At 37.9% G+C, this 23146-nt stretch overlaps 1 long non-coding RNA gene across 1 annotated transcript in view; it reads right to left on the reverse strand.

The window, feature by feature from the left end:
- LOC113618198 (uncharacterized) overlaps positions 1-23146 on the reverse strand; it is a 632034-nt gene that overhangs the window by 35869 nt on the left and 573019 nt on the right. Inside the window, exon 10 of the long non-coding RNA XR_003431920.1 lies at positions 16125-16232. This is a non-coding gene — a long non-coding RNA (uncharacterized LOC113618198). The remainder of the gene's footprint in view (positions 1-16124; positions 16233-23146) is intronic.

Raw genomic sequence — 23146 nt, forward strand, 5'->3', positions numbered from 1 at the left:
TGTCCAATTCTGTATTCTCAATACACAACTAACTTGGAAATTCATCTGACTTGGAAAATAACCAAATTGAAAATAAAACCTGCAATCATAAACACAATATTTTTATAGATTAAAAACAAACAACCGTTGAATTTTTTTCAGAAGTAGGATTTTGCTGCTCTATACCTTTAAATATTTATTCTAGTATATCAACTTATTGGTAAAGTATAACAAGGTGATAGTTTACAGTTAGAGAATATACAGCATCAAAATTTTAAAGATAAGGAGGGAAAGATGGTGGAAGAGTAAGATGCGGAGATCACCTTCCACCCCACAGATACACCAGAAATACATCTACAGGGGGAGCAACTCCTACAGAGCACCTACTGAACCCTGGCAGAAGGCCTCAGACCTTCCAAAAGGCAAGAAAGTCCCCACGTACCTGGGTAGGGCAAAAGAAAAAAGAATAAACAGAGACAAAAGGATAGGGACGGGACCTGCACCACTGGGAGGGAGCTGTGAAGGAGGAAAGGTTTCCACACACTAGGAAGCCCCTTCGCGGGCGGACACTGCGGGTGGCGGAGCGGAAAAGCCTCGGATCACCGAGGAGAACACAGCAACAGGGGTGCGGGGGACAAAGCGGAGAGATTCCTGCACAGAGGATCGGTGCCGACCGGCACTCAGCAGACCGAGAGGCTTGTCTGCTCACCCGCCGGGGCGGGTGGGGCTGGGAGCTGAGGCTCGGGCTTTGGCCGGAGTGCAGGGAGAGGACTGGGGTTGGCAGCGTGAACACAGCCTGCAGGGGGTTAGTGCACCATGGCTAGCCGGGAGGGAGTCCCGGGAAAAGTCTGGACCTGCCGAAGAGGGAAGAGACTTTTTCTTCCCTCTTTGTTTCCTGGTGCTCGAGGAGAGGGGATTAAGGGCGCTGCTTAAAGGAGCTCCAGAGACGGGCACGAGCCGCACCTAAAAGCGCGGACCCCAGAGACGGGCATGAGGCGCTAAGGCTGCTGCTGCCGCCACCAAGAAGCCTGTGTGCGAGCACAGGTCACTACCCACACAACCCTTCCTCCGGGAGTCTGTGCAGCCCGCCACTGCCAGGGTCCAGGGATCCAGGGACAACTTCCCTGGGAGAACGCCCAGCGCGCCTCAGACTGGTGCAACGTTATGTTGGCCTCTGCTGCCGCAGGCTCGCCCCGCACTCCGTACCCCTCCCTCCCCTCCTCCAACGACCTACACGCAGAGGTGGGGCCAAATCCAAAGCTGAGCCCCGGGAGCTGTGTGAACAAAGAAGAGAAAGGGAAATCCCTTCCAGCAGCCTCAGAAGCAGCGGATTAAATCTCCACAATCAACTTGATGTACCCTGCATCTGTGGAATACATGAATAGACAACGAATCATTCCAAATTGAGGAGGTGGACTTTGAGAGAAAGATTTATGATTTTTTCCCCTTTTCCTCTTTTTGTGAGTGTGTATGTGTATGCTTCTGTGTGAGATTTTGTCTGTATAGCTTTGCTTCCACCATTTGTCATAGTGTTCTCTCCATCCGTTTATTTAAAAAATTTTTTTTTCTTAATAATTATTTTTTATTTTAATAACTTCATTTTATTTTAACTTACTTTATTTTATCTTTCCTTCCTTCTTTCTTTTCTTTCTTTCTTCCTTTCTTTCAATCTCCCTTTTATTCTGAGCCATGTGCATGAAAGGCTCTTGGTGCTGCAGCCAGGTGTCAGTGCTGTGCCTCTGAGGTGGGAGAGCCAACTTCAGGACACTGGTCCACAAGAGACCTCCCAGCTCCACATAATAACAAATGGTGAAAATCTGCCAGAGATCTCCATCTCAACACCAGCACCCAGCTTCACTCAACGACCAGCAAGCTACAGTGCTGGACACCCTATGCCAAACAACTACCAAGACATGAACACAGCCCCACCCATTAGCAGAGAGGCTGTCTAAAATCATAATAAGGCCACAGACACCCCAAAACACACCACCAGACGTGGACCTGCCCACCAGGAAGACAAGATCCAGCCTCATCCACCAGAACACAGGCACTAGTCCCCTCTACCAGGAAGCCTACATAACCCACTAAACCAACTTAAGCCACTGGGGACAGACACCAAAAACAATGGGAACTACGAACCTGCAGCCTACAAAAAGGAGACCCCAAACACAGTAAAATAAGCAAAATGAGAAGACAGAAAAACACACAGCAGATGAAGGAGCAAGATAAAAACCCACCAGACCTAACAAATGAAGAGGAAATAGGCAGTCTACCTGAACAGGAATTCAGAATAATGATAGTAAAGATGATCCAAAATCTTGGAAATAGAATAGACAACATGCAAGAAACATTTAACAAGGACCTAGAAGAACTAAAGATGAAACAAGCAATGATGAACAACACAATAAATGAAGTTAAAAATACTCTAGATGGGATCAATAGCAGAATAACTGAGGCAAAAGAATGGAAAAGTGACCTGGAAGATAAAATAGTGGAAATAACTACTGCAGAGCTAAATAAAGAAAAAAAGAATGAAAAGAACTGAGGACAGTCTCAGAGATCTCTGGGACAACATTAAATGCACCAACATTCGAATTACAGGGGTCCCAGAAGAAGAAGAGAAAAAGAAAGGGACTGAGAAAATATTTGAAGAGATTACAGTTGAAAACTTCCCTAATATGGGAAAGGAAATAGTTAATCAAGTCCAGGAAGCACAGAGAGTCCCATACAGGATAAATCCAAGGAGAAACACACAAGACACATATTAATCAAACTATCAAAAATTAAATACAAAGAAAACATATTAAAAGCAGCAAGGGAAAAACAACAAATAACACACAACGGAATTCCCATAAGGTTAACAGCTGATCTTTCAGCAGAAACTCTGCAGGCCAGAAGGGACTGGCAGGACATATTTAAAGTGATGAAGGAGAAAAAGCTGCAACCAACATTACTCTACCCAGCAAGGATCTCATTCAGATTTGAAGGAGAAATTAAAACCTTTACAGACAAGCAAAAGCTGAGAGAGTTCAGCACCACCAAACCAGCTTTACAACAAATGATAAAGGAACTTCTCTAGGCAAGAAACACAAGAGAAGGAAAAGACTTACAATAACGAACCCAAAACAATTAAGAAAATGGGAATAGGAACATACATATCGATAATTACCTTAAATTACCTTAAATGCTCCCACCAAAAGACACAGATTGGCTGAATGGATACAAAAACAATACCCATATATATGCTGTCTACAAGAGACCCACTTCAGACCTAGAGACACATACAGACTGAAAGTAAGGGGATGGAAAAAGATATTCCATGCAAATGGAAACCAAAAGAAAGCTGGAGTAGCAATTCTCATATCAGACAAAATAGACTTTAATATAAAGACTATTAGAAGAGACAAAGAAGGACACTGCATAATGATCAAGGGATCGATCCAAGAAGAAGATATAACAATTGTAAATATTTATGCACCCAACATAGGAGCACCTCAATACATAAGGCAAATACTAAGAGCCATAAAAGGGGAAATTGACAGTAACACATTCATAGTAGGGGACTTTAACACCCCACTTTCACCAATGGACGGATCATCCAAAAGGAAAATAAATAAGGAAAGACAAGCTTTAAACGATACATTAAACAAGATGGACTTAATTGATATTTATAGGACATTCCATCCAAAAACAACAGAATACACAAGTGCTCATGGAACATTCTCCAGGATAGATCATATGTTGGGTCACAAACCAAGCCTTGGTAAATTTAAGAAAATTGAAATTTTATAAAGTATCTTTTCCGACCACAACGCTATGAGACTAGATATCAATTACAGAAAAAGATCTGTAAAAAATACAAACACATGGAGGATAAACAATACACTACTTAATAATGAAGTGATCACTGAAGAAATCAAAGAGGAAATAAAAAAATACCTAGATACAAATGACAATGGAGACACGATGACCCAAAACATATGGGATGCAGCAAAAGCAGTTCTAAGAGGGAAGTTTATAGCAATACAATCCTACCTTAAGAAACAGGAAATATCTCAAATAAACAACCTAAACTTGCACCTAAAGCAATTAGAGAAAGAAGAACAAAAAAACCCCAAAGTTAGCAGAAGGAAAGAATTCATAAAAATCAGATCAGAAATAAATGAAAGCAAAGATCAATAAAACAAAAAGCTGGTTCTTTGAGCAGATAAACAAAATTGATAAACCATTAGCCAGACTCATCAAGACAAAAAGGGAGATGATTCAAATCAATAGAATTAGAAATGAAAACGGAGAAGTAAAAACTGACACTGCAGAAATACAAAAAATCATGAGAGATTACTACAAGCAACTCTATGCCAATAAAATGGACAACCTGGAAGAAATAGACAAATTCTTAGAAATGCACAACCTGCCAAGACTGAATCACGAAGAAATAGAAAATATGAACAGACCAATCACAAGCACTGAAATTGCAACTGTGATTAAAAATCTTCCAACAAACAAAAGCCCACGACCAGATGGCTTCACAAGCGAATTCCATCAAACATTTAGAGAAGAGCTAACACCTATCCTTCTCAAACTCTTCAAAAATATAGCAGAGGGAGGAACACTCCCAAACACATTCTACAAGGCCACCATCACCTTGATACCAAAACCAGACAAGGATGTCACAAAGAAAGAAAACTACAGGCCAATATCACTGATGAACATAGATGCAAAAATCCTCAACAAAATACTAGCAAACAGAATCCAACAGCACATTAAAAGGATCATACACCATGATCAAGTGGTGTTTATTCCAGGAATGCAAGGATTCTTCAATATATGCAAATCAATCAACATGATACACCATATTAACAAATTGAAGGATAAAAACCATATGATCATCTCAATAGATGCAGAGAAAGCTTTTAACAAAATTCAGTACCTATTTATGATAAAAACCCTGCAGAAAGTAGGCATAGAGGGAACTTTCCTCAACATAATAAAGGCCATATATGACAAACCCACAGCCAACATCATCCTCAATGGTGAAAAACTGAAAGCATTTCCTCTAAGATCAGGAACAAGACAAGGTTGCCCGCTCTCACCCCTCTTATTCAATATAGTTTTGGAAGTTTAAGCCGCAGCAATCAGAGAAGAAAAGGAAATAAAAGGAATCCAAATCGGAAAAGAAGAAGTAAAGCTCTCAGTGTTTGCAGATGACATGATACTATACATAGAGAATGCTAAAGATGCTACCAGAAAACTACTAGAGCTAATCAATAAATTTGGTAAAGTAGCAGGATACAAAATTAAGGCACAGAAATCTCTGGCATTCCTATATACTAATGATGAAAAATCTGAAAGTGAAATCAAGAAAACACTCCCATTTACCACTGCAACAAAAAGAATAAAATATCTAGGAATAAACCTACCTAAGGAGAAAAAAGACCTGTATGCAGAAAATTATAAGACACTGATGAAAGAAATTAAAGATGATACAAATAGATGGAGAGGTATACCATGTTCTTGCACTGGAAGAATCAACATTGTGAAAATGGCTCTACTACCCAAAGCAATCTACAGATTCAATGCAATCCCTATCAAACTACCACTGGTATTTTTCACAGAACTAGAACAAAAAATTTCACAATTTGTATGGAAACACAAAAGACCCCGAATAGCCAAAGCAATCTTGAGAACGAAAAAAGGAACTGGAGGAATCAGGCTACCTGACTTCAGACTATACTACAAAGCTACAGTTATCAAGACGGTATGGTACTGGCACAAAAACAGAAAGATAGATCAATGGAACAGGATAGAAAGCCCAGAGATAAACCCACGCACATATGGACACCTTATCTTTGATAAAGGTGGCAAGAATGTACAGTGGAGAAAGGACAGCCTCTTCAATAAGTGGTGCTGGGAAAACTGGACAGGTACTTTTAAAAGTATTAGATTAGATCACTCCCTAACACCATACACAAAAATAAGCTCAAAATGGATTAAAGACCTAAATGTAAGGCCAGAAACTATCAAACTCTTAGAGGACAACATAGGCAGAACACTCTATGACATAAATCACAGCAAGATCCTTTCTGACCCACCTCCTAGAGTAATGGAAATAAAAACAAAAATAAACAAATGGGATCTAATGAAACTTCAAAGCTTTTGCACAGCAAAGGAAACCATAAACAAGACCAAAAGACAACCCTCAGAATGGGAGAAAATATTTGCAAATGAAGCAACTGACAAAGGATTAATCTCCAAAATTTACAAGCAGCTCATGCAGCTCAATAACAAAAAAACAAACAGCCCAATCCAAAAATGGGCAGAAGACCTAAATAGACATTTCTCCAAAGAAGATATACAGACTGCCAACAAACACATGAAAGAATGCTCAACATCATTAATCATTAGGGAAATGCAAATCAAAACTACAATGAGATATCATCTCACACCAGTCAGAATGGCCATCATCAAAAAATCTAGAAACAATAAATGCTGGAGAGGGTGTGGAGAAAAGGGAACACTCTTGCACTGCTGGTGGGAATGTGAATTGGTTCAGCCACTATGGAGAACAGTATGGAGGTTCCTTAAAAAACTACAAATAGAACTACCATATGACCCAGCAATCCCACTACTGGGCATATACCCTGAGAAAACCAAAATTCAGAAAGAGTCATGTATCAGAATGTTCATTGCAGCTCTATTTACAATAGCCCGAAGATGGAAACAACCTAAGTGTCCATCATCGGATGAATGGATAAAGAAGATGTGGCACATATGTACAATGGAATATTACTGAGCCATAAAAAGAAACGAAATTGAGCTCTTTGTAATGAGGTGGATGAACCTAGAGTCTGTCATACAGAGTGAAGTAAGTCAGAAAGAGAAAGACAAATACCGTATACTAACACATATATATGGAATTTAAGGAAAAAAAATGTCATGAAGAACCTAGGGGTAAAACAGGAATAAAGACACAAACATACTAGAGAATGGACTTGAGGATATGGGGAGGGGGAAGGGTAAACTGTGACAAAGCACGAGAGTGGCATGGACATATATACACTACCAAACATAAAAGAGATAGCTAGTGGGAAGCAGCCGCATGGCACAGGGAGACCAGCTCAGTGCTTTGTGACCGCCTGGAGGGGTGGGATGGGGAGGGTGGGAGGGAGGGAGACGCAGGGGGGAGGAGATATGGGAACGTGTGTATGTGTGTGGCTGATTCACTTTGTTGTGGAGCAGAAACTAACACACAATTTTAGGGCAACTGTACTCCAATAAAGATGTAAAAAAAAAGAAGATGTGGAAGATGTGGTGTATACATACAATGGAGTACTACTCAGCCATAACAAAGAATGAAATTTTGCCATTTGCAGCAACATGGATGGACTTGGAGGGCATTATGCTAAGTGAAATAAGTCAGACAGAGAAGGAAAAATACTGAATGATATCACTTATATGTGGAATCTAAAAAATAAAACAAACTAGTGAATATAACAAAAAAGAAACAGACTCACACATATAGATAACAAACTAGTGGGTACCAGTGGGGAGAGAGAAGGGGGGAGGGGGAAGATAAAGGTAGGGGATTAAGAGGTAAAAACTACTGTGTATAAAATAAATAAGCTACAAAGGTATATTGTATAACACAGGGAATATGCAATATTTTATAATAACTATAAATGGAATATAACCTTTAAAGTTGTGAATCACTATGTTGTACACCTGAAACTTATGCAATATTGTACATCAAATATACCTCAATAAAAAATATTAAAAAAATTTAAAGATAGTGAAAATAATAGATCCACCTTCTAATCATTTACAATATTCCAAGCATAGTGCTAAACTCTTTATTTAAAAATTTCCCTCTAATCCCCACAATAAGCCTATGGATTTAACAGTATCGTTTCCATTTAATAGATGAGGTTATCTTAGAATCAGCTAGCTTGCCCAAGATCACATAACTGAAAAGTGGCGGAACTGGGGTCATATGCAGGTTCATCTACCCTGAAATACGTTTTCTGTCTACTGTGCCCAAGTAGCTGTGCTGACCAGATGTTAGAGATGACAAGTCTTACCAATTCACTGGATTTTCCAAACTCAAAATGACCCCTCTTCTTATTTCTCTCCCTTTCTTTTTTCCTCCCTCTCTCTCTCCCTCCCACTTTCTCTCTCTCCTTCTTCCCTCCCTTCCTTCTTTCATTCCTTTCATTCGACTCCAAAAATGATTAGAAGGAACTTACAATGAAATACATGTATAACTGGACAACTGAAAGCTCCCCCAAAGATTATATGTCCATAAGTGTGTGTGATAACAAAGATTAAGAAATAGAACTCCTTTTAAAACACAATATTAACAGAGCAGTACTGTTTACTCATTCGACACAATATATTGAGCTGCTCCTATGTTCTAGGGATTGTGATGAGTCCTGGGAATGTGCATATGAATATATGCAGGCCTTCCCTTCATGCTGTGTCCTGTATTATGACAGTACACACAGAGTAATGTACGAAAGTGGTGGAAATAGAGGACCTAAGTAAAAGTGTTCAGGACAATTAATAAGGCTCGACAGGAGAGTGAGCATTTCAATGGGTCATAAAGAATAAGGAAAGACTTTCCAGGAGAGAGACAAGAAACATGTCTTCCTGGAAAAGGATTAGTGAAGGCTTAACCAGCTCTGAAGCTAAAACATGTGGCTATTGCCAGGGAAGTGGTAAGATGCAAGGTAAGATACAATATTGGAAAGTCTGTGGATTCCATGCTAAACAACTTGTATGTTTACTAAGCCTTGTATAATTCAGAAAATCAACATTGATACATTACTGTCATGTGATTTTCAGACTCCATATCCAAGTTTTCTCATGGTCTTGATGATGCTCTTTACATCAAACACACGCAGTTCAGAATCACATGTTGCAGTTAGCCCTTTTGGTCATCTCCAGTCTGGAACAGTTCTTCAGTCTTTCCTTGACTTTAATGACTTTGACACTATTAAAGATTACAGGCCAGTTATTTTGTAACTGTTCCTTAATTTGGTGTCTGATGCTTCCTCATGATTTGTTTCAAGTTATGCATCTTTTGCAGGAACATCACAGGAGAAGGGCTATGTTTTTCTCACTGCATTCTGTCAGGTGGTGTGTAATTTTAATTTGTCCCATTAATGATGATGTTCACTTTGATCACTGGATTAAGATAGGGTCTTCCAGGATTCCTATCTGTGAAGTTCCTTTTCTACTTTTGTACATAATAAATATTTGCATGGGGAGGTAATTGGAAAGTGTGTATATATCCCATTCTTCACTAAAGTTTTATTTATTTATTTAATTCAATGGGTTATAACCAGTTACTTTCATTATTTTGATGTTCAAGTGGTTCCAGAATTGGCCAACAGAGCTCCTTTAAGCTTTCCCCTGTGTCCTTTTGACAACCCTCATCATTCTTTTATTTCTGTCACAAGTGGTTCTAAAGTCACCTTGTTTTTTCTCTAGCTCTTGAATCAGCCATTTCTCCAAGGAGCCCTGGTTCCTTATAATAAAGAGTGATATCTGGAAGTCAAGATCTGGGCACCAGGTGTGCTCATTGCTGTTGAAGTAGAATGCAGTTGCTGCTCTTGTGCCCTCTCATTGGACTTAGTTAGGGAATGTGCACACAAACACACACATGTATGTGTGTATATATGTATATGTGTGTATACAAGCATACATAATGTGGCAAATTGTATTTTGCAAGCTAGCTATAACAAGATCTCCCATTCCATATAATCCATATGTTCTTTTTTTTTTTTTTTTTTTTCATATGTTCTTTTTACAATATAACGTTAATGCTCCTCCCATCCAGAAGTGAGAGCCACGCTTGTCTCCTACCTTGCACCAGTGGTTGCTAGGGACTGAACTGTGTCCACACAAATTCATAAGTTGAAGCCCTAACCATCCAGTGTTATGGTATTTGAAATGGGGCTTTTAGGAGTTAGTTAGATTTAAATGAGGTCATGAGAGTGAGGCCTCATGATGGGATTAGTGACCTTATTTAGAGAGCCACCAGAGAGGGTTCGTTCTCTTTCTCTCTCTCTCTCTCTCTTCCATGTGAGGACACAGTAAGAAGGCAGACCCCCCAATCATGCTGGCACCCTGATCTTGGTCTTCCAGACTCCAAAGCTGTGAGAAAATAAATTTCTGTCATTTAAGATACCCCATCTTTGGTATTTTGTTATGGCATCCCAAGCTAATTAATACTTGTGACGATAGCGTAAATGAGGCCATGAGACTTCCCAGTCTAGCACTTAAAAGATTATACAACTTCTTTCTGGTCCTCTTGGGATGCTTGCTCTTAGAATCCAGTCAGCATCCTGTGAAAAACCAGACAGCTACAAGGAAAGGACAGGTGTACATGCTCTAGTCAACAGCCTCAGTGGAGACCCCAGCTAACAGGCAGCATCAAACTCTAGCCTCTGGATGATTCTAGCTCCCAGCTGCAAAGTCATCCCCAGCTTTCAAGCTTCGCACCTGAGCTCCTGGGGATAAACTGTCCCAGTTTCTGGGACAGTTTATTTGCAAGTTCCTGATGCACATAAATCATGAGAAATAACATAATAATTGTAATGTTTTAAATCACTGCATTTGGGGGTAATTTAATACATGGCCAGAACGCATACCTCCATTATAATGCAACACCACAGGGTTCATTCTAGCTGTCTCCCTTTCCTAATTTGTACCCCACCCTTTCAAAACTTGGGAAATCTGACTCCCATTTTCCTTAATATCTTTAGTTGTTTGATCGATCCTCCTGTATCTAACCAATCTTTTATAAATTATATTGCCCCTACTCTTATGTGGATGCTCTCCTGATTCTACTTGGATATTGCTACCCTGAGATGGATCTTCTTTCTTTCTCATGGGACTCAGACACTTGATGCTAGACTGCCCCCCACCTCTGTGTGGATGCCTTACTCACCCTGCTTGGGCTCTGACTCTCCACTTTGGTCAACCCCTCTGCACAGATACCTGCCTTACTCTGTCTCTTTCAATAGCATTATCATTGACTAGTTTAGGAAAGAGAAGGAAATGAAGGAAAGGGAAGGGGAGGAAAAAGAAGAGAAAAGAAAAGAAGGGTAAGACATGGAAGAGGAACCATGTGGCCAAAGTGAAAACTTTGGAAATTTTTACATAGATGACTGTTAAGATCCAAAATGCATTTTAGAAATATCAGCAAGACTGTTTTCTAACAGTTTACTGCTAATAATTTTTTTCTTATGAAATATTTATCTAATGATTGAATAGCGTGACTGATGGAAATAAAGATGATCGTAGAACAAATAACTAAAACTATGGTCCCTAGGCCAGAAATTTTCTTCATAGGAAAGAAGTAGGAAATATATTGTTATTTGTTTGTCTCTATTTCTTTTGGTTTGCTTATTTTGTTCAAAGAGACACACATGGGCTCAAGTTCAAAATCAAAGAACATTTTGAACCTGCCCCCTACATAACACATACCACATTTCTACTTGTTTTCTTCTGCATCTATCTACATGTAAGGCCAAATTAACTAAAGAAATACAATCAATTTCTCAGTATTAAGTTTACTGCTTCATAGTTTTACTACCTAACACAGTACCTGGCATAGAGTAGGCATTAGATATAAGAAATTGAATGAATGAGACAATACAGTAATAAGGCTGTAGCTCAGCAATTCTTTAAAGTTCCACAAATGGGACAGACCTCAGAAATTCCATAAGGATACATTCCAGTACATACTCAAGTCGTCCACATCAGAAGAAATAGTGGGAGACAGTCTAGTGATAATAACCAGAGCTGGGATCACTTTTAATGCTCTTAACTATTTCTAACATCTCTATTAATACACGGAGCATTTCTTGATTTATCTTTTTGAAACATGTATTCAATTCCTGGGAAGATAGATGAGAGATTTGGCTGTTATATGACCTCAACACCTTGTCTCACCCATTCTCCTGTATAATTATTTTAGTTAAATGAGTGAAGAATATTTTCATAATTAAGCCTGCATATATTGTACGCTACGGAGCCAAGACTTTCAGTTTTATTTCTTTTCATTTATCATTTTACTTTTTGGTTTTCATAGTGTTGCTTCTTGCATTTCTTTTTTCCTACACTGTATGCCTTTGTCATATTTCTTTTTTCAAACTCTCTGTCATATCAGAAATTCTGTCATATGGCCTTTCCCCCCAAGATGTCTTTCCATTTTTCCTGCTTCAGTTAGGACTAGTTGCTTTCCAGGTCTGTTGCTCCTGGGCTGCATCCACTTCTCCTGGTTCCTATGTCTCTCTCTTTCTTGATTTCTGGTGTCACTAAAGCTACTTCCTAATGTTAGATGTAAGAGAATTAAAATTTCTGAGCTCTTACATGTGTGAAAATTTCTAAAGGATAATGTTTACATAAAGTCTAAAGTAACTGCTAGGCCACTACATTCAAATATATGTGTAATAAAATAATTGCCTTCTCTTAGCTCCTTTCCCTTAACCAGTTTGACTGAATTATGAGCAAAATACAATATAAATGATAACTACTTTTCAAGATCATAAAAATGACTTGGAATCTCATTTATTAATATCTTGGGATTCAAATTTTAATTAATATTGAAGCTTTTATTGTATATTAGAATTCATTCTCTCTGGAAATGGTTTTTGTACCTATTATGCATAAATATACACTTGTATTATATACCTAAACTAATTTGCACTTAAAAATAGTTGCCTCTGGGCTTCCCTGGTGGCGCGGTGGTTGAGAGTTCGCCTGCCGATGCAGGGGATGTGGGTTCGTGCCCCGGTCCAGAAGGATCCCACGTGCCGCAGAGCGGCTGGGCCCGTGAGCCATGGCCGCTGAGCCTGCACGTCCGGAGCCTGTGCTCCCCAACGGGAGAGGCCACAACAGTGGGAGGCCTGCGTACCGGAAAAAAAAAAATAGTTGCCTCTGACTCATCCTCTTGTTCCCACTGGTTCCCTCCTCCCCAATACTGCTGCTGAGAGAATGAGTGTAGGAAAAATTTTGGAGCTTTTAAAGAACTATTTAGAAGGGAAGAAAGTCAAGGAACTTGAAAGCAGAATTAATTTAGAAGGCTAACCCTGGAAACACTTGTATATGTAGTGATTCCCAAGTCATCTTATTATATTTCAAGTCACACTTTATTAAAGTTATGACACTCTACAGATGAAAATTTCATTTGGGTTAACATGAATTCTCCTTTAAAGATGTGATATGGCTTTTAGAGTTTAGTAAGTGGTGTCAGTTCTCCACACTTTAAAGAGAATTACCTCCCACCTTCACCCCCCTCGATGTTTCTCTAATATCTAGCTGAGGTCAGTAGCACTGGGGCAGAGAAAGTAAAGATAATTTTAGTGAATGGTTCAGCAGACTCAGGGCAATGCCAAGGCACCCAAAATGTGTATCAAGCTAATGTGACTCTGGCGTCAGTATCAGGAGGCAAAATTTGTCAGGTAAACCCACGAGAAATAGAAGTGATTCTAATGGGGTAATTGATAGTTGAGGCAGCCGCTCCATCTCAATAGGATAACGGATAGTAGCTAGCGATAAACGACCTAAACTGGCTGTGATAAGACTAAGACTTTTCCACACATTTCCAATGGCCTCCTATGACACTTAAAACCACATTCTTTCCCAGGACCTATTCAGCTCTACTGAATCAGGCATTTGTTTATTTCTTCAACCCCATTTCCTACCACCACCTTCTTCTCAGCTCACTAAATTTCAGCCACACTGGCATTCCAGCTATTCCTTGAACATGCTAAACTTGTTCTGCCTAGGTCTTTGTACTTGGTGTTCCCTCTGCCAGGAACGCCCAGCCCCAAATCATCTGGTGTCTTTTTCATGTCATTCATGGTCCAGCTCAGAGGTCACCTCCTTAGAAATGTCTTCCAACTTAAAATAGACACTCTCCATTTCTACCAGCCCTGCTTCCTGCATTCTCTATCTCTTCACTCTGTTTGTTTTCCTAGGACTTATCCCTTTTTGAAATTGTCTTATTTTCGTCTTGTTGCCTGACTCTGCCCTGAGTTTATATGTGCTTATGAGCAGGGACTTTGTCTTGTTAACTTTTTGTCCCCAGTTCCTAAAACCAAGCCTGCCCTGTAGAAGGTATTCAATAAATGTTTGCCAAATGAATAACTAAATAAATGAGCTACAGAGATAATGGAGCACGAATTAAGACAGAACCTCAGTGGGCTAGTCTGAGAGGGTGGAAGGAGGCAGGGGGGAAGAACCATGATGTGGTAGACAGTGTGTTCAGGATGGAATAAAAGCTCAAATTTGCCATTCTGCGACATGGAAAAATTACTTACCCTTGCTGAATGTCAGTTTTCTCAGCTTTGAAATGATAATCACTATTGTATGTCCAATTTAAAGATTCCATTAGGTGAAATTATGAATATATAAATGTGTATATAAAGAGAAGAGGCACAGAGAAGGTTCTCAATATATAGTAGCCATTATTACCATCAATATTGGGACAAATGAATTTTTGAATGCTCATTGTGTTGACACTGAAGAAGGGAAAGCTTAAGTACTCTCTATTCAATTTTCTTGTTTTTCTAAAATATCCCTTTTTATAGGATTTATTATATGTTTATAAAAGTAACAGTAACTTTAGTGTATTTTGCATATAAAATAAAATATTCATATAGTCTTGGTTTTCAGATGCAGCCAAATAATAAATTGGACCATAAAGTATGAATACTGTACCTAGCAATGAAATAGTTGTATACATGAATAGAAGAGACATAATGGCTGGTCATAAAATATGATTAACCTAGTTGAAACAAAAGGCCTCAGTACCTCACAAGTGGTGATCTCATTAGTGGGTTATAGGAGTTCCACATGAGTGAAGAAATCATGTATAATGGTTGCTCATTACACACCCTATTTATTCTTAGGGTGCCTTTTTTGAAGCTTGTTTTATTCTATTAAGTTTAAGCAAGAAGAGAGAAAAGTATGATATAAGAATATGCCAATTATATTTTAAAAGAATATTATTATTATAAGTTGGTTTGTATTAATCAAAAGAAACTTAACCCTTAATAATAAAATGAGTTTGGTGTGTATTCCATGTATGACCAAGCCATTTAACATTGCTTTCAAATCAAGACTTTTATGAAGCAGAACCTTTTGATGGGCTATTTCTGTTCCATCTCTCCTTTGTATTATTACCAGTATTGCTTCTATAGCCCCAGTTTCACCATCACTTCCGTGACTTTGGATAGTATAATTAACCATGTTGGGCCTCAGTTTCCACGCTTGTAATATAAGAAGGACATCAATGTGGCCCACCTCATAACTCAAAACGTGACAATACTTGTGAATGCTGGAAGCACTTTAAATTACCACATGCAAACAATGTGCTATTACAGAGAACTTAGTGCAGTACCTTTTGTATAATGGGTGTTTAATAAATATTAACTGAATGGACAGAACCATTGTAATAACAAGATCAGCCTTGTTATACAGCGATTGGGAGAGTAGGACTCTGACTTACCTTTCTTACATGTATTTTATATCTGTAAGTGCCAGGTGATAAAGATAGGAAACCTACAAATGTTTACCTCATATCTTCCTCCATTAAAATATTTTGAGGATTAATATTTAGCTATCTTTCATCAATGCTGAGGGTTTTTTTGTACACAGTAGCAAATGCTTTATATTTTTCTTTAATTGAAAATTTTGTATCTTTAAAACTGGTTGTTAATAGGATTTAGTAGTTTAGTAGATTTTTAAATGTATTTTAACACACTATAATATCTGCTGAAAATGTTCACATTTGAATAAGATTTTCTATTTCACTGTTAGACAACAATATGGTGTTATCAGAATGCTATGTACTCAAATTGTTGAGTTAAATTTTTTAGCCCTGTTAAAATAATCACAAGAAAAATCTATGGTAGTTTATGACTCAAGGGCACAAGTAATAGACTAGGCTAATTAAATTAGTAATCAATTTTCTTTTAATCCAATGAAGTAGATTAATATCGCCTATCCATCTGATTAATTCAGGCCAAAATATTTTATTTTCTCAAAAACAAAATTTCAATCTGAACCATCCAGTTACCCCAAACCATTCCTTTAACTTGTCAGTGTGTTGCATTGGTCATTCCATCACTTACCTTTTCAACAAATTTTTGACTGTGCAACAGAAAATACATCAGGTTCAGGAGAGTAGAAATAGTTGAGTGGTCCTTATGCTGGAAGAGGTCACAGTCTTACAGGCAGTGCTAATGGAAAATAAAAAATTGTATCTAGTTAATATAGGCAAAAAGACTTTGAAGATTAATTTTCAAAATAACTACCCCAACTCAAAATATCTTCTTTGGGTTGGGCTGTTAGCCTAACTCTCCACACTGGTATTTCAAGTGGCTTCATTTAATAGCTGTTTTGTAAAGGCAATATAAGGTAAGATTTGAGAGCACAGACCCTGGAGCCAGACATGTGGGTTTGAATCCCAGGTCTAATACTTATGAACTGTGCAACCTTGATCTTCTTCCTTAACCTCTCTGTGTCTTAGTTTCCTCATCTGCAAAATGTGGATAATAAGACTACTCACCTCACAGTTGCAAGGTTTAACAGTAAAGCACTTAGAACAGTGCCTGATAAAGTGTAAGTTATACAAGTGTTAACTATTACCAGCAGAAATAAAATATTTATTTAAATATACCATGATCTATGTAATTATAACATGATACATGATAACTGCATATATCATACAGATATCTATATACCTACACATACATATAGATGATAAATGAAGCAATGTTGTAATAGTAGTAAACTATAAGTTATATCTTAGATGAGGAATACACTGCTTACGTTGAGTTGGAAGAATAAAGAATAAATAAAACCTCCTCTCTTGTTTTTCCACTAAAATTTAAAATTTACCTTTTTATAATGCATATGGCTCAAAGTGAAGTTGTGTTGATATGGACTGGCATACTTTAGTAACCATTGTTGCACTTCTTAAATAATGACGATAAGAAGGAGAGATGTAAAATCAAATAGAATATTTACTAGCCATAAACATGAATATTTTTAATAACTTGATTTCATAGGATTTATTATCTAGCACTACAACACTTAGATCTATTTATAGAGCTTAAAAAATGAGTTCTACAGTTCTGAGTCTAATTTAGGGCATATGAAAATTCTTAATGTTTTAAAAACACCTCAGAGAAATAGAGCAGCCTCCCTTATCAAAATAAAATACTAAATCTCCCAAGATTTGAGCCAGGTAATGTTTTAATTTTAATGAAATTGGCCTTTGTCCTTGAAAGGGACAAAATAAACGGATTGGCTAGTTCCTGAACGCTGCTACATCCAGAAATTTTTTTTTTTTTTTTTTTTTGCGGTACGCGGGCCTCTCACCGTTGTGGCCTCTCCCGTTGCGGAGCACAGGCTCCGGATGCGCAGGCCCAGTGGCCATGGCTCACGGGCGCAGCCACTCCGCAGCATGTGGGATCCCCCTGGACCAGGGCACGAATCTGTGTCCCCTGCATCGACAGGCGGACTCTCAACCACTGCACCACCAGGGAAGCCCCAGAAATATTTCTTAATCCATGAGTAGGCCTTAGGAAAGGAAAGCAACCCTGGCAGCTAGTGGTGATAGTAAGTAAGCAGCTCTAAGTACAACATAAAGGCAAAAGGAAAAGCTCAAAAGGAGAACATCAGGACTGTTCTCACTGACAAATCTCCTTCCTGGTTCATAACTGCTAAATTCTTATTTAAGCATTGTTTTAATAGAAAGACTGTCCTTCGTAAACTTTTATTTCAATTTTATTTTTAACTACATAGAATCCATAAAAGTATTAATTATTATATTTTCATACCTTGCAGTTTTACAAAGTAGGTAATAACTCATATTCTCTATTGCTATATTAGGCTGTAGTTTTTCTGGCTGTGTAATATTCCTTTAGGAGACTATATCATGATTTAGTTATTTTGTGGATAGACATTTATGTTCTAGTTTTATTTTTCAATTTTTTAACATATTTATTGGAGTATAATTGCTTTACAACGGTGTGTTAGTTTCTGCTTTATAACAAAGTGAATCAGCTACACATATACATATATCCCCATATCTCCTCCCTCTTGCGTCTCCCTCCCATCCTCCGAGTCCCACCCCTCTAAGTGGTCACAAAGCACCAAGCTGATCTCCCTGTGCTATGTGGCTGCTTCCCACTAGCTATCTATTTTACATTTGGTAGTGTATACATGTCCATACCACCCTCTCACTTCGTCCTAGCTTACCCTTCGCCCTCCACATGTCTTCAAGTCCATTCTCTAAGTCTCCATCTTTATACCTGTCCTTCCCCTAGGTTCTTAAGAAACATTTTCATTTTTATTTTTTTTTTAAATTCCATATATATGTGTTAGCATATGGTATTTGTTTTTCTCTTTCTGACTGACTTCACTTTGTATGACAAACTCTAGGTTGATCCACCTCACTACAAATAACTCAATTTCATTTCTTTTTATGGCTGAGTAATATTCCATTGTATATATGTGCCACATCTTCTTTATCCATTCATCCGATGATGGACACTTAGGTTGCTTCCATGCCCTGGCTATTGTAAATAGTGTTGCAATGAACATTGTGGTACATGACCCTTTTTGAATTATGGTTTTTTCAGGGTATATGCCCAGTAGTGGGATTGCTGGGTCATATGGTAGTTCTGTTTGTAGTATTTTAAGGAACCTCCATACTGTTCTCCATAGTGGCTCTATCAATTTACATTCCTACCAACAGTGAAAGAGGGTTCCCTTTTCTCCACACCCTCTCCAGCATTTATTGTTTCTAGATTTTTTGATGATGGCCATTCTGACCGGTGTGAGGTGTTACCTCATTGTGGTTTTGATTTGCATTTCTCTAATGATTAATCATGTTGAGCATCCTTTCATGTGTTTGTTGGCAATCTGTTTATCTTCTTTGGAGAAATGTCTATTTAGGTCTTCTGCCCATTTTTGGATTTGATTGCTTTTTTGATATTGAGCAGCATGAGCTGCTTATAAATTTTGTAGATTAATCCTATGTCCGTTGCTTCATTTGCAAATATTTTCTTCCATTCTGAGGGTTGTCTTTGCATCTTGTTTATGGTGTCCTTTGCTGTGCAAAAGATTTTAAGTTTCATTAGTTCCCAATTGTTTATTTTTGTTTTTATTTCCATTTCTCTAGGAGGTGGGTCAAAAAGGATCTTGCTGTGATTTATGTCATAGAGTGTTCTGCCTATGTTTTCCTCAAAGAATTTTATAGTGTCTGGCCTTACATTTAGGTATTTAATCCATTTTGAGCTTATTTTTGTGTATGGTGTTAGGGAGTGTTCTAATTTCGTTCTTCTACATGTAGCTGTCCAGTTTTCCCACCACCCCTTATTGAAAAGCCTGTTTTTCTCCATTGTATATTCTTGCCTCCTTTATCAGAAATAAGGTAACCACATGTGCGTGGGTTTATCTCTGGGCTTTCTAGCCTGTTCCATTGATCTGTATTTCTGTTTTGTGCCAGTACCATACTATCTTGATTACTGTAGCTTTGTAGTACAGTCTGAAGTCAGGGAGCCTGATTCTTCCAGCTCCATTTTTCTTTCTCAAGATTGCTTTGGCTATTCGGGGTCTTTTATGTTTCCATACAAATTGTGAAATTTTTTGTGCCAGTTCTATGAAAATATGCCATTGGTAATTTGATAGGGATTTCATTGAATCTGTAGATTGCTTTAGGTAGTATAGTCATTTTCACAATGTTGATTCTTCCAATCCAAGAACACGGTGTATCTCTCCATCTATTTGTGTCATCTCTAATTTCTTTCATCAGTGTCTTATAGTTTCTGCATATAGGTCTTTTGTCTCCTTAGGTAAGTTTATTCCTAGGTATTTTATTCTTTTTGTTGCAATGGTAAATGGGAGTGTTTCCTTAATTTCTCTTTCAGACTTTTCATCATTAGTGTATAGGAACGCCAGAGATTTCTGTGCAATAATTTTGTATCCTGCTACTTTACCAAATTCACTGATTGGCTCTAGTAGTTTTCTGGTAACATCTTTAGGATTCTCTAAGTATAGCATCATGTCATCTGCAAACAGTGACAGGCTTACTTCTTCTTTTCTGATTTGAATTCCTTTTATTTTTTTTTCTTCTCTGATTGCTGTCGTTAAAACTTCCAAAACTATGTCAAATAATAGTGGTGAGAGTGGACATCCTTGTCTTGTTCCTGATCTTAGAGGAAATGCTTTCCATTTTTCACCATTAAGAATGATGTTGGCTGTGGGTTTGTCATATATGGCCTTTATTATGTTGACGTTAGTTCCCTCTATGCCTACTTTCTGGAGAGTTTTTATCATAAATGGGTACTGAACTTTGTTGAAAGATTTTTCTGCACCTATGAGATGATCATATGGTTTTATCCTTCAGTTTGTTAATATGGCTTATCACACCGATTGATTTGCATATATTGAAGAATCCTTGCATTCTTGGAATAAACCCCACTTGATCATGGTGTATGATCCTTTTAATGTGCTGTTGGATTCTGTTTGCTAGTATTTTGTTGAGGATTTTTGCATCTATGTTCATCAGTGATATTGGCCTGTAGTTTTCTTTTTTGTGATATCTCTGTCTGGTTTTGGTATCAGGCTGATGGTGGCCACGCAGAACAAGTTGGAGAGTGTTCCTCTCTCTGCTATATTTTGGAAGAGTTTGAGAAGGATAGGTGTTAGCTATTATCTAAATGTTTAATAGAATTTGCCTGTGAAGCCATCTGGTCCTGGGCTTTTGTTTGTTGGAAGATTTTTTTTTTTTTTATTTTTTATTTTTTTATTTATGTTGGAAGATTTTTAATCACAATCTCAATTTCAGTGCTTGTGATTGATCTGTTTATATTTCCTATTTCTTCCTGGTTCAGTCTTGGAAGGTTGTGCTTTTCTAAGAATTTGTCTATTTCTTCCCGGTTGTCCATTTTATTAGCATATAAATGCTTGTAGTAATCTCTCATGATCCTTTGTATTTCTGCAGTGTCAGTTGTTACTTCTTCATTTCTAACTCTACTGATTTGAGTCTTCTCCCTTTTTTTCTTGATGAGTCTGGCTAATGGTTTATCAATTTTGTTTATCTTCTCAAAGAACCAGCTTTTAGTTTTATTGATCTTTGCTATCGTTTCCTTTATTTTCATTTATTTCTGACCTGACCTTTATGATTTCTTTCCTTCTGCTAACTTTGGGGTTTTTTTGTTCTTCTTTCTCTAATTGCTTTAGGTGTAAGTTTAGGTTGTTTATTTGAGATGTTTCTTGTTTCTTGAGGTAGGACTGTATTGCTATAAACTTCCCTTTAGAACTGCTTTTGCTGCATCCCATGTGTTTCAGGTTGTCGTGTTTTCATTGTCATTTGTTTCTAGGTATTTTTTGATTACCTCTTTGATTTCTTCAGTGATCTCTTGGTTATTTAGTAGTGTATTGTTTAGCCTCCATGTGTTTGTATGTTTTACAGGCTTTTTCCTGTAATTGATATCTAGTCTCATAGCGTTGTGGTCAGAAAAGACACTTGATATAATTTCAACTTTTTAAAATTCACCAAGGCTTGATTTGACTCCCTCCTGGCTCGCTGTGGCACACTAGCCCCCTTCAGGCTGTGTTCACGCTGCCAACCCCACTCCTCTCCCTGGGATCCGACCTCCGAAGCCCGAGCCTCAGCGCCCAGCCCTGACCTGCCCCGGTGGGTGAGCAGACAAGCCTCTTGGGCTGGTGAGTGCTGGCCGGCACTGATCCTCTGTGTGGGAATCGCTCCACTTTGCCCTCCACACCCCTAGCGGAGCAACTAGGCCTCTGAGCCACAGCTACTGAGCCTGCGCGTCTGGAGCCTGTGCTCCGCAACAAGAGAGGCCGCGATAGTGAGAGGCTCACGTGCCACGATGAAGAGTGGCCCCTGGTCGCGGCACTAGAGAAAGCCCTCACACAGAAATGAAGACCCAACACAGCCAAAAATAAATAAATAAAATTTATTAAAAAAATAAATAAATAAAATAAAATAAAATGTATACCCAAAGAGAGGACTTTTATACTGATAATTTTTAAAGAGGCTATGATCAAAATGAAAATACAGATTTGAAATATTACTGTAGAAGTTTTGACCTTGAAATTGTGTGCCCTGTTTCATTCCAAGTTTTCTAGGGATCCTGGGAAACCAGTTTCTGAAACTATGCTAAACCAATTCTCGTCCTGGTGAGAGAACTATTTTTACACAAAATATGTGGTAATAGTTTACCTTGAATTTTGTTTTAACTTTCTATTTTAAAGGAACAATACTTTTAAGAGCCAAATAAATGGAGCCACATAGGGACTTTTCTATTAAAGAAATCCTGACCTTTAACATGTAAAACTATAATTTAGAAATTTTTAAATTAATTTTATCTACTCTCCGATGTACATATTTAAAGCCCTATAATTTTTCCCTCTAAGTATATTCCCTCTAAGTATAAGTATTGCCACTGTGGCAAACTGTCAATCAGCCTCTCTGCTCCCCTTTTAGAAGGACTGTCTACATCAAATGGCCTTGACATGTAACAACTGGCAGATGACAGTCTAGGATTACTGCATACTACTTAAACAAATGATTTGCCCATATTGCACCCAGGAACTCCCAGTTTTAAAGTGGGGACATTTAATTGAATACTAGGGGGAAACTACTAATAAGTTGATTTTGCTTATGATGAATTTTTTAAAAACCTGCTTTTTCCAAAAAAAAAAAAAAAGTGCCATCTCTGTCTTAATTAGTGTTAACGTTTGTCAATACTAGGCAGGATTTTGTTGTTGTTGTTGTTTTGCTTATCTGTGTATAATATATAGTTAATATATTTGAAAATTTAGTAGGATGAACTTACAAAATATCATAGGAATGCATAAAACAAATGATCAAAATCAAATTTCTAATAGACTTTTCCTCCCTCAGATTCATGTTCATGCCTTTACAAAATAATTTACTGAGACTGGTCCTGAACAAACCAACAGAGGAAGCTATTTAATATTTGCCAGCTGGTGGTAGTAACTTATAATGTAAAAGAACTAAAGTATAATGTATGCACTATTTACAGAAATTTGGACATATGGGAAAAAAACACACAGAAGTATATCTGGCACCTAGGGCTTTTTGTCAAAGAAG

Source organism: Aethalodelphis obliquidens, unplaced genomic scaffold (assembly GCF_003676395.1).
Source record: "Aethalodelphis obliquidens isolate GAN/ISIS:26980383/991018 unplaced genomic scaffold, ASM367639v1 scaffold5, whole genome shotgun sequence".
NCBI classification, from domain to species: Eukaryota; Metazoa; Chordata; class Mammalia; order Artiodactyla; family Delphinidae; genus Aethalodelphis; species Aethalodelphis obliquidens.